Raw genomic sequence first — 10,528 nt, forward strand, 5'->3', positions numbered from 1 at the left:
TCTGTTTAACTACGTGAAACCCCTACCACTTTTTGTACTATGCCACTGTCGATTGCATAACCACCCACGTTTCGTGAAGCTTTAAGTGAGACTTAAAAACATACGCTTGTAAGTTGCACTTCAGCTCATTGCTGAGAGCAAGGGGAGGAAAAGTAGCTTGGCAAAGTATGCAAACTGCAAACGGGCAGGGAAGGACCAGAAGTGTTGACAACACATTAGCGTCGCCCGCTCTGCATCCGTCCTACGGGATCCACACCTATAGATTGTTTCACGTACAAACAACTGAGCGACGCGGCAAAATGAACAGTTTCCAAATATTTTGAGCCTCATTGCTCTGGCCACTCAAGCCACCGCAGCTGCTCGAAGCAAGTTTTTGCGCCGTGGCGGCAGAAATAGAGTCCTTTTGCTTGAATGTGAAACAGACTTAACTTGGGTAGCCATTCAGTGAGGTCGAAGGGTATGCAGGGCAGTATAATGCTGGGCTCACGTGCAGGATTTTTTCCTGCTTTCTGTTGCATACGTTGAACGCCCATCATTTTCACAGTGTGCACAGAAAACTTTTGGTGCTCATGTACATGCACATGCACGGTGGTGAAGATCGTGGCGGCCTGGCGCTTTCCCGCTCAAGGGCTTTTGGCCTTTGCTGCTTAGTTGCAGCCAAGCACTGCGTCTGCGGACGTTCGATCTATCCAAGACTGAATGCCATAGCTGTAATGCACTGTCGTGTCAGTCTCATTTGTACTAAGCCAGTGTTCATTATAAATGGGCAGAACTGTATGGAGTGTCTGCGTTTGCACTTTGCCATTCGTTTCAATTGTGCAACTTGGTGACCTTGGTGCTCACCATTCATTGAAAAAAAGAAAAAATAGGCACTATTCATCGTGCAGGGTTGTTACAGGCTTTGTGCGCACTGCTGGTAAAACTGTTGAAAACGGTGCTTCAGTGAGCATAAGGACTGATCAAGATTGGCCTGGCTCACAAGGCTATGGAGGCAACTGAGTCTTATTGCTTCCGACTGAGGCAAGCACGAGTGTGCAAAAAACCTGAAATAACTGAATAGTGTAGAGCCACACATCAGCTCGTTTGAGTTACTGTGCTCGCGAGCATATGCTAAGTATGTGCTTTTCAACTAAACACTGTATGACATATTTTGCAAAGGTGACCCCTTTTAAATTATTCTGCATTAAACAGAATTTAAGACATCTCAGGCGGGACTCTGTGCCAATAATGTAGCACTTTACATCACGCCCAAACTTTTTCATCATTGTTTGCCAACCTAAAAGATTTGGAAACTAAAAGTTACGTGCTCCTGAGTGCCTATAAATCAATGTTTTATTGCTACAAAACACTCCAGATTGGAAATCTTAGTGCTCCAAATTGGAAATTTTAGTGCTTCAAATATTGCTCCTAATTGTATTTTACCAGCAGCATCACTGGAAAGAGCTGTAATATCTCAGGCCCATGGTATCCCAGTGATCTGCTATGAATCTTAAGATGTCCTTAACCAGGAAGCTCACTTTGAGTGGTGGAACGTTAAAAAAAAAACGAATTAGCCAACTGGTCAATGCATACCATGTGCAGGAAATATTCTTGTTATTAAGTATCTGTGCTTCAGTGCAATTCTGAAGCTGTAGATTTACGAGACATGTGACCACTATGTAAAAACCCTATGCAGAAGAGCTTTTTAAATTGTAATTGGTTAAAACTTGTGCAAGCCTCGATTTTTATAGTTGTCACTTGTTCTGTAAAATCGGTTTTGAATTGTGTTAGTTCCACAGTTTACCCTTTTCCTTTGCCACATTCTTGTTTTTCTAGTAAATTTAGTGTCTTGTATGGCGTATTTTTTAATTTGCCCTTTCAGGTGCGAGCCGAAAAGTGGCACTGAATCAGCTGCTGCATTGGATTGCATCCAGTCTCTTGACAGAACGAGCCTGTCCTGCTGTGTTTTACTCCCCCCCTTTTTTTTTCTTTCTAAAATGCCAGCGTTGAAAAGAAGCAGCGCTGACTGAAACGCATTGAACACATTTCTCATTAACGATGCTGTGGCGTCACATGATGGTCTCATGTGCTCTGTTTGAAACTGAACATGTTCTTGCTAGTGACCAGCTGGACTGTAAAATAGCCTTTGTGTCACCTCTTGAGGGACAGGTTTTTGTCTGCCATTCCTTTAGCTTGTGGATATGGCTGACTTATCTGTGTTGTGTACCGCTTAAGTTAATGTGCCCTACAAGTGTATATAAGTTCAGAAAGGACATTGCTGCTTCTGTTTTTATTCCCTTGTGAATAAATGCCAATCAGTGAATCCATCCTCCGAGGTCAGTTCACAACATAATGAAGCAAGTTGTGCTTGTTTTTATGTCTCATATCTTTTTTTTTTGTATGTGCACAGGCATCATGAAGACTTAAGCTGTACGTTTTGGTTTTACTTGTAGGATTGGAATAAATGCTTTTGTAACAGAACACCAGACATTTTGTGTTTGTGGATTCACACCAGCTATTATCTGGTATCTCACCTTGGCTTAACTTCCATGGCTGGCTTCTGAAGCATCATTGGCACTTTAAGCTGCTTACGCACCTAAGGTATATGAAGCAGATTGTGTGTGCGACAGTGGAATTTTGAAGAAAAAAAATATATAGCATGCTTATAGTCAAATAATTCTGCTGTAATATGTCTTGTAACATCAAGTGTAACATGGAAGTGTCACTTGAATTTTAATGTGATAGTGCTAAAGGACCTGTTCAAAAGAAAACCTGGCGTCAGCATGACTGGAAAATCCTGATTGGTTGAGAGGATAGTGACATAAAAAAGCAGTTTCGCTGAGCAGAAAAAAGGTGGTAAAGCAGAATTGAACTGCTGTCCTCTGGGTTGTCAGCTGGGCATGCTACCTCTACATCACGGAGGAACATTCATTTGTTGACTGGGGTAAATGGAGGTCTTGCAAGAGCATCTCGTACTGCACAGTAGGTGAATTACATTACAGAAGCACTTAATTTGGGTTAATAATTAGTGTCACCAATTAATGTGGATGATGGTGTGTAATAAAAAAGCAGTATGTGCTGGCAACTAGCACTTCAGTGTCTGCGAAAGGGTGCACCAGGGGACCTCCAAATGACCGTAGGAACCCTTTAAACACTATTGCATCGTACTCTTGGTATTCATATATTATAAATGAATCGTGTTAATGAAGCGTACAATTTTGTTTATATATCTGCTTTTGTCATTCAGATTGTTGGCCTACAGGGCATGAACGAACCGATATGTACAACTGCCATCTAGCTAGTGGACCTCATTTTAGTGTATTACGAGGCAGTGAACACATTCAAGAGCTGTGTATTCCTGGAACACACCTGCCACACAAATGCAGATGGGAGGTTTCGCTGCAGGGAAAAATTGATATTTTGAAACACTGGTGCCGCTAAGGCTTCGTAGCCATCCATTTAAATTGTAGCCATTTTACTTAATGGTGTGACTTCGGTTCTATTTACTCATAGCTCCAGTGTCCAGACAAGCAGATGAGGCTTTCTATTGGCACATAAGCTAAACTGCATCAAAATGAAACCCTTTGGCGCACCAATGATGTGCACAAAACAAAGGTCATATGCTGCTTGGCGGATGTCATGCAGCCTTGTAATAAAAGTCGTTTAGCTGGATGCGCAACCACTTGGCGCTTCTGAATGTGTTCCACCAAATCCTGAAAGTAGGGGTGTGTGAATATTGAAATTTTTTAAAATACAAATATGAAAAGAAATGCCTTCAAATATCAAATCAAATATCTGTTCAGTATTAAAAAAAGTTAATGAAAAGATAAATAGGCAAATGTTGCCGTTATTTTTTTACAAATAGTGGAGGAGCCACCGCGATGGCTCAGTGGTTATGGTACTCGGCTGGTGACCCAAAAGACTCGGGCTCGATCCCGGCCATGGCGGTAGCATTTTGCCTCCATGGAAATGCTAGAGGCCCGTGTACTGTGCAATGTCGGTGCATGAACCCAAGGTGGTCGAAAATTCCGGAGCATTTCACTATACAGCATCTCTCATAACCTGAGTTGCTTTGGGACGCTAAACCCATAAAGCCAAAACCAAATCAACCAAATAGTTGATAGCTTTTGCTACCAAAAATAAAACGACTGAGTCAGCCATATACTTAAAAAGAATGATGTGCACAGAAGTGTATGCTGCTTGACTGGACAGCGTAACAGTATGCAACCTGTAATGTAGTCGCACAAAATGAGTAACAAAATGGAATCCTTGGATGGCTCATGACCGGCAACTAAACGTTATAGGTAGTAGGAGCTCATTAATATGGACTTAAGACCAGAAAAAACGCCCAAATTATCTAAAGATCGAGTGATAAAATGTATGCCTCTCGGGAGCACATACAGGAACACTACAAAAGCCGAAAGTGTAGCGACACCTTGCAAGCAGGCTCCATGGCACAAACTCAAAAAGCCCGTGAAAGCCCGTGATGAGCGCGCGCGCGGTTTCGCCGTGCTGGAAGGAGAATGCGGACATAAGCAAGGGTAGTGCACATTGGCTTCGGAAAGGCAAGACTACTTCTAAAGACAAAGAAATCATCGGTAGCGCACACCTGGTGAATGCGTGGCCGATAGCCGCTGCCGCCATGGGTTGGTGGCTAAGCTCAGAAATAAACTATGCAGCCAGGCTATTTTTTGGCCTAGCAATAGGGGCCCTCCAATGGTCGTCACAAGTGCACGGGTCGCAATGCGCCATGCAATAGGCAGGATTTTTACACCATCACTTCACTGATGGTGACACCTCGACTCTGCCCCGTTTCGGGACCCTCATGCGAAATTCCGCAAGTTGGCTTTCCTGCATGTCAATATTGACCAAAACGAGACGGCAGAGCTCATGCTAGAAGAGTTGTGAAGGCGGCAGGATGAGAACCGTGGGGGTGGGCGATAAGTATGTATGTAACACATTAGGAAGGGTCAAGCATTCGGCCAGACACTTGAGACTTCTCACGTGTGACAATGCAAAAGCATTAAAGTGCTGAGTCATGCTACATTGCAGAATGACTATGAGCCATGACTGCAGCTTTTTTAGAGGCATGACTTGTAAAGTGCTGCGTCATGCTACGTTGCAGAATGATTACAAGTTGTGACTGGCTACGCATACTTTGTGAAAACCATACACCTTACATTACGGTACTTTAAAGTGCTGAGTCATGATATGTTGCAGAATGACTATGAATCATTCGTAGGTCATTGTTGTTATATATGTAAGCAACAGTCATGACCGATCATTAATGACTATACATGTTCGCCTGCATATGTTGCAACATTGTATACTCGTGTTATGACATCATCCGAATTTCGTGGCATGGACGGCGGCGGATGGCTTTTGTGCTAATGTTTTCAAATTAAAAACTGGGCACTTTTGAGTTGCGACTGTTCGAAGCAGGTGGTCGGCCATTTTGTTCTTATAACATGCGATATGTGGGAAAGCCCGCCTGATTGATTGATTGAAAACATCTTTATTTGCTGGAGGAATTTTGCACGAGTCGAGCGTGCGTCTGAATGAGATCGGTCCACACGAAAAAAGACTGAAAATAAAGCGAAGAGGATGCCTTTGGGCAGTTTTCTTGACACTTTAAACTCGAAATTCGGATTATTTGCCCAGATACTGGGGTTTTGCCACTGGCAGATTTATGAATGTAGGCACGGTATTCCATCACTTCCAAATATTCAGAAATTTTCTAATATCTGGAAATTTTCAAATATCAACTTTCCAGGTACAAATATGAACCGAAAAACAAAATTTTCAATTTGTATTCGAAATTTTAAATATTCGCATACTTCTAGATAAAAATCAAGGTAGCCAGCACATCAATCACGCCCTGTTAATATGGAAGACTCAATTAGTTTTTCTGTGGGCCGAACTTTTAAAGCTTATTTGCACCTATGATATGGAAACTGACGGCCAAAATGCAGATCCCATTGGGGCTCACATTTTTTTGGCATTAATATAGAGAGCATTGACAACAAAACCTCTGTTGCCCAAACTGGTTGTTTCCTATCCTGTATTTTGAGTGCAAGACAGGGATAATAACAGAGATCAGTGGAAGAGACCTCTGTTCTGCAGTTGACATAGTTGGGCTGATGATTTTGAGTGTAGGGCATCAGTGAAAGGCAGTGCATGACTCACATTTTTTTTGCATTAATATGGAGAGCAATGAGAACGAAACCTCTATTGCCCAAACCAGATATATCTTGCTGGACTTCTTTTGGGAATCTGGCGCGTATTTATATGTGTAATTATTAATTTATGCCTTAAGGCATGCTGTCGCAGTAAAAAAAAAATTAATGGTTTCATGCCTCTCCGCACGCCTTTCCGTTTGCCGTATTGCATGAATGTCTGTGAAGCATTTTCCTTCGAGAGCTTCTGCCACTTGTGTAACTGCATTCACCACCTAGTCATGGGCAGATATGTATTAGTGGTTCGCGAGGTGTAAATATCCACGTTAGGAAATGGCATTGTGCCTTGAGATACGATGACGCATCGCATGGCTGACCATTTCTTTTGTGTGAATGCACGCCTTTCCGTTTGCCGTATTGCATGAATGTCTGTGAAGCATTTTCCTTCGAGAGCTTCTGCCACTTGTGTAACTGCATTCACCACCTAGTCATGGGCAGATATGTATTAGTGGTTCGCGAGGTGTAAATATCCACGTTAGGAAATGGCATTGTGCCTTGAGATACGATGACGCATCGCATGGCTGACCATTTCTTTTGTGTGAATTTTTTTATTCACAATTTGTTATTATAGATGACTCAGTTTGTGAACAGTTTTGCTTGGAAACCTAAGTATCCACACTAGCGGCACAACTGCAGCCTGTTAAAAAGATACTTTATGCTGTGTAGCTGTTTCAGAAAAGAGCAGGAAAAAGCCTGTGCAGAGGAGGCAGCTTTAATGCTGCCGAACTGCTCCACTTTCCTTTAAAAAATGTCACAGGTAGAGGCTCCGAATAGAAACTAAACAGCTGCTCATGCCAATGAAATTGTGTAGTTCAGCTCATTGCAACACTGACTGCAATAAGAAGTTATGCACCACTTTGGTATGGTGTTGAAGCAAATGCCATGGTCTGGCTTCAACACTTGCCCTCTTGGAGCTTGTGGATCCTTGTGCACCTTCAGGAGAAACATTGGCAGTGGAGAACAATGACTGAAGTGCACAGCAGCACTGTTCATTGTCACCCTGATGATTTGTAGCTTTCTGAAGTCCAAATTGGTGCTTGCTCTCTAGTTTTTACTCTAGCGTTACATGTATAGGTGCAACATCTCCTCTCACCCAAGCTTCATTTCTTTACGACTGGGTAGTTCATTATTACATGAAAATAATATGTGAAATGGCACCAAATAATTCATGCCAGCAAGTAGTGCCATTTCAGTGGGACATAATGAGTGCTAAAGCCCAGCATGTTGCAATGAGCCACAAGTCTTGCTCTCCAGAAATTAGGCTTGCTATGATGGTTGATCACTAGTAGTATAGAAGAGCTTAGGAAAGCACCACTCATGTTAATGTGGTCATAACACAGGTGAACATTCTTTAACAAAGCAAGATCATCGCCTGGCTACTCCCATTGCACAGCAAAGGCCTCTTCCATGTCTCTCCAATTAACCCCGTCCTTTGCCAGTTGCAGCCACCATATCAAGGAGAGGGCTGAGTCGGGCTGGTTGGTTCATGTGGAATAATACGGCGCATGTGTTGAATGGTACGGCGCACGGTACTCAGCGCATGTGTTTGTCTCATCTTCTTCCGTCCCGTCCGTCAGTGCTGTTTTGCCGTACCATTCAGCCACCATATCCCTGCAAACTTCTTAATCTCATCCGCCCACCTAACTTTCTGGCGGCCCCTGCTATGCTTGCCTTCTCTTGGAATCCACTCCGTTACCCTTAAGGACCAGCAGTTATCTTGCCTTTGCATTACATGACCTGCCCAAGCCCATTTTTCCTCTTGATTTTGACTAAGATGTCATTAATCCGCATTTGTTCCCCCACCCACTCTGCCTGCTTGCGGTCTCTTAACGTTACACCCATCATTTTTCTTTCCATAGTTCGCTGCATTGTCCTTAAGCTGAACCCTTTTTGTTAGCCTCCACGTTTCTGCCCCATAAGTGAGTACCGGTAAGGTACAGCTGTTATATAGTTCTCTCCCGAGGGATATTGGTAATCTATCAATCATGATCTGAGAGAGCCTGCCATATGTACTCCACCCCATTCTTATTCTTCTAGTTATTTCCCTCTCATGGCCCAGATCAGCGGCCACTACCTTCCCTAAGTAAACGTATTCCCTTACCACTTCCAGCACCTTGCTACCAATTGTGAACTGCTGTTCCCTTGCGAGACTTGAAATAATGTTCAACGGTCTTGCTAGTGTGTGTGTGTGTGCGTGCACGTGTGTGCATGCATGTGTGGAAGGAAATAATACTGGTTTTCAAATTTAATATTATAATTCACTATGGACAATAAAATGACAGCCATAAATCAGTTTCAGCACCCTTTCATCTTCAGTACATTGGGCATATCCACTTTCAACACGGAAAGTGAATGAAAGATGTTTAATATCATGAGCCAGACAACAGGCCATGAAAAAACTTTAGTCAGTTACTCTCATGAAGGCTGGCCTTACAAGACAAAAAGAGAGCACAAGGCTGCTGGAATTGCTGCAAGGTGAGGACTTTTTTTTAATGTCAGATCTAAGGCGCATAGTGCTGACTGATGTCTTCCTCCAGTGCACTGACTCTCCTTGTACCAAGAGCAAGACCAGCCAATGCCTGCAAAGAATGAACCCAAAAAGCTGACAATGAACAGTACATATGCTTGAGCAGCATTAGAAAAATGGCTATTGCGTTCCTGCCCCAATTTTGGAGCCTCACACAAAAACCTGTGTGTTCCGACTTAGCCCACATGCTTGCGTAGGTTTAGAAATTAAACCTGTCTAGCTAGTTCAGGAAAACACCAAGAAAGAAACCTCTTATTGCTTCATCACAACGGCATAGACTTGAAACTTCTGCAGTGCTGTTCAAGGACCGATACACTCTATGAGAAGTGCAACATCTACTTATGCTTGACCAGTGAGAACTGCTTCGCATTTTGTCATGCCGAAGTCCAAGTGTACTGACATATCTCTGCTGTGCCGACAGTTTCATCACGTATATGTGGATTCATTCTCAGTTAAGGATTAGTTTTCTGACGTTTTGATGCTAGACATTGTCGGATGATGTTAAAGACCAATAACTGCACAAAGAAATTATAGCTTCCCATGTTTCGTTTGCTAATGGGCAAGAAAGAGCTGTGTTGCACCTAATGGTTTGCACAACAGAGGTCTTGAAATCTTGATTTGCCAATCTGCTCAAGAATGCATTCTACTGCTGCTGCTTGAAGTCGGGATGTCTTGGCTAGCGATATGAACTACACGTACTTAATACTATCTTGTTGAGCTGCGTTAATGGCACATGTAGACCGAAGATATTATTTTAAAGTACTCGCAGTTTCCTTCCACTTAGCCCTTCAAAGAGCGAACATGTGATGTCCAAGTTGCATTTCAGATACACCATACAAAATTTTGAGAAGTGAACAGTCATAATTATGCTTCCTCATGAATCTGCAGTGCAAGTTATACAGGGTGGTTCTTTTTAATCTTTACAGAACGTTATTCTAAAACCCGCGAATGATATGTTGGTGCGGTCTGTGCACATGCATTGCATGCCAAGGCTGATGATTAATTGATTAAATTCAACCAATCAACTTTTTATTTTTGGCTTTAGGGTGCAAGATTATGTTGTGAAGTTGAAGGCTGGCAACATCAATGGTGAGTCCAGGCTTTTAAATTTTCTGAACTGGCATTGTGATTCAAAATATTGAGCGCCAAAAATACAATTGAAAGCTCAAGTTGGCTTTCTCGCGTTGCATATTTATAAAATGGCGTCACTGTGCACAGTATCATCATCAAAGTAATTGTAACTGCATCATGAAATACAGGAACTGTGTCTGTATATGCTGCATTACAAATGCAAACAACACCTTCAATGTTGGTTTGGCTTCGACGTGGACAACCTTCAATTTCGCAATATAATCTTTCGCCTAAAGCCCAAAATTTTTAAGTTGATAAGTCAATTAATCGTGAATTGAGCTTTATCACATACATAACATATGCCTTGCTATGGAATCCACCTGCACAGACCACACAAGCATCTCTCATGGATTTTAAAATACAAATCTGCCACGACTTGAAAAGCTTGACTATCCCTGCTTCACACTGTGCTGTGATGAATATCCATCAATAAATTTCCTGCAAAAAGGTAGCCAAATTTGAACAAACATCCTGGTGGCTTTCCCAATGGTGATGGTCGTGGAAAATACAAATTAGTTACTTCATTATCATGTCAGTCAAATCATTAGTATGTCGAGCGTCACACTGCACCCACTAATTTTCCGAAAGGTGATAAGCACTACTAATAGCATTTCCACCACAGGTGTGAGGCTAGACACACCTAACCTAGATTGGG

At 42.5% G+C, this 10,528-nt stretch overlaps 1 protein-coding gene across 1 annotated transcript in view; it reads left to right on the forward strand.

The window, feature by feature from the left end:
- The window catches only part of dre4 (SPT16 homolog, facilitates chromatin remodeling subunit dre4), a 49,785-nt gene extending 47,325 nt beyond the window's left edge, over positions 1-2,460 (forward strand). Inside the window, exon 26 of the mRNA XM_089581749.1 lies at positions 1,862-2,460. The gene's annotated coding sequence lies outside the window, so the exon portion shown is untranslated. The remainder of the gene's footprint in view (positions 1-1,861) is intronic.
- The last annotated feature ends 8,068 nt before the right edge of the window (positions 2,461-10,528 follow it).

This window comes from Amblyomma mixtum, chromosome 3, assembly GCF_055824585.1.
Source record: "Amblyomma mixtum isolate Tamu chromosome 3, ASM5582458v1, whole genome shotgun sequence".
Taxonomy (NCBI): domain Eukaryota; kingdom Metazoa; phylum Arthropoda; class Arachnida; order Ixodida; family Ixodidae; genus Amblyomma; species Amblyomma mixtum.